Source organism: Anopheles darlingi, chromosome 2, assembly GCF_943734745.1.
Source record: "Anopheles darlingi chromosome 2, idAnoDarlMG_H_01, whole genome shotgun sequence".
In the NCBI taxonomy this organism is placed as follows: domain Eukaryota; kingdom Metazoa; phylum Arthropoda; class Insecta; order Diptera; family Culicidae; genus Anopheles; species Anopheles darlingi.
In genome coordinates, this window is record NC_064874.1 from 24,427,562 (window position 1) to 24,429,402 (window position 1,841).

Below are 1,841 nucleotides of genomic sequence, written 5' to 3' on the forward strand. Positions count from 1 at the left end.
ATGAGCTCATAATGCTCCCACAGAACAAATGCCAACCGATTATCCCGATTCGAGACGAGCGAACGAACGCAAGATTTATACTTGGCACACGTCAAAACAACGATCAACAGTAGGCCACGATCGGTATTATTGCCTTGAGCGCCGCACATCGTTAGCAGGCGATAAGCGCAGGCGCAGTCCAAGCGTGCGCCGCCATGTTTGCATGACCCTTTTGCTAGCGAGGAGCGGGTTTCCGATAAGCCCACTCGATCGATGTCCAACACTCTGCCCAGGGACCAGTTGAAACTGCATCATCGTCGTCGGATGGTGTACCCGGGAGGGCAATGCAATACTGTTAACCTTTGCTTCCCGTCCTATCAGCCAGCACTGTCTTGGACAACGATTCCGTCGTTCCGCCCCGTCCCGTTCGTTGCTTATCAGCACGAGTCGCATGGAACAATACCCAGTGCCCAGTGACCAAGTCCAGGTGGTGGGTGCCACGCGGAAGCTACGCGTTGGTGTTGACGCATTTCGTAAGAATTTCGCATCCGTCGCATGTGAGCGACCGGATTTCGTTCCAGGCCAGGCTGCTAGTAGCAGCATCGCAACACACGCCATACGATCGAAACCTCAATTATCGACCCACGTTACGTCATCAAACAAATGTCAACTTGCGCGAGCTTCCAACGTCACGAGAGAAATAGAGGGAAGACGAGTTATTGGTGGCAGCGATGGTCGATTGGTTGGCAGTGATTTGTCGCTTAATTTTTCGCATCCAACCGTTAATCGATGGCCATTTTCGGCACTCGTGCACTGATTGATTTTCAAGCATTCTCCACATTATGGTTGCTACTGTTGCCGGGATTCCATTTCGTTCCGTTTCGTTCCGTTCCGTTTGTTGTTGTTGTGGGCGATGCGTGATCAGTAGTTTCCTCTCGCTCGCACACTCTCGCTCGATTACAATGCATGTGGCGTGTTAAACGAACGAGGAAACGAGGTGCGAGCGGGCGATCAAATTAAGGGCGCCTATAAAAGGCTTCGATTTTGTGCGGCATCCGACGATTGAGCAGAGGTTTGCTGTCGAGCAGCAGTAGCAGCAGCAGCAGCAGCAACACGGGAGAATAGTCAACCCAGACATTCCTGTCGGAGTAGGAGTGGTGTCGCTTTGTGTACGTGTGTGTGTTTTTGTGTGCAAAACGGTACGTTGAAAGGATCAAGTGCAGTGTGACAAATATAGTGTAACTTCAGTTGAGGACCACATCCTCCAATCGTTACTCGTATTTGGTTCCCCATAACAGTCAGTCATAACAAGTGATGCTTTTTCATAAACTGTGCGATGCATGGAGAGCTCGTTGCATTCAAATCAAGTGTTTTCGATCATCAAACGTGTTTTAGAGTTCACTCGTTTGCATCCAAATTCTCAAATAACAGTCAGTGTGCTATCGATGCCGATGCCTATCGATCGATCGCTTCCACATCGCTCATGAACACATCGCTCGAAATCGTTGAAACGGTCAAACGAGGGCGCTAATTGGGAGTCAACATTAATATTGGTACCGGTGCCGGATATGCCGGTTCGTGCCGTCGTACGCCGACGATACTGCTGACGCATATTTAAATAGAGTTTAGTAATATCGTCACCGTCACCCTCAACGCCGTCGATTGATCGCTTCACTAGGCCTCTGGGGGATTCGGAATGTAATTAATGATTTCACAGCACCAGCAGCAGCAGCAGCAGCAGAACCCGTACGGAGCTTTTCTCTCCAGGGTGCAGCTAGTGCAGTCAGCGTTCAATAGTTAATACGCTTCGATAAATAATATTGCTATTGATGATGGGCCTTTGCCTCTCGATTGCGCGAACA

The 1,841-nt window shown here is 49.8% G+C and overlaps 1 protein-coding gene across 2 annotated transcripts in view; it reads left to right on the plus strand.

Annotated features, from left to right (window-relative positions):
* The first annotated feature begins 471 nt into the window (after nucleotides 1-471).
* LOC125959701 (L-threonine ammonia-lyase) overlaps nucleotides 472-1,841 on the plus strand; it is a 7,547-nt gene continuing 6,177 nt past the window's right edge. The window contains exon 1 of one of the 2 annotated variants that reach the window (XM_049692581.1): nucleotides 472-512. The gene's annotated coding sequence lies outside the window, so the exon portion shown is untranslated. Of the gene's footprint in view, nucleotides 513-577; nucleotides 1,179-1,841 lie in introns of those variants that run through there. The other variant, XM_049692580.1, reaches the window with a different exon arrangement.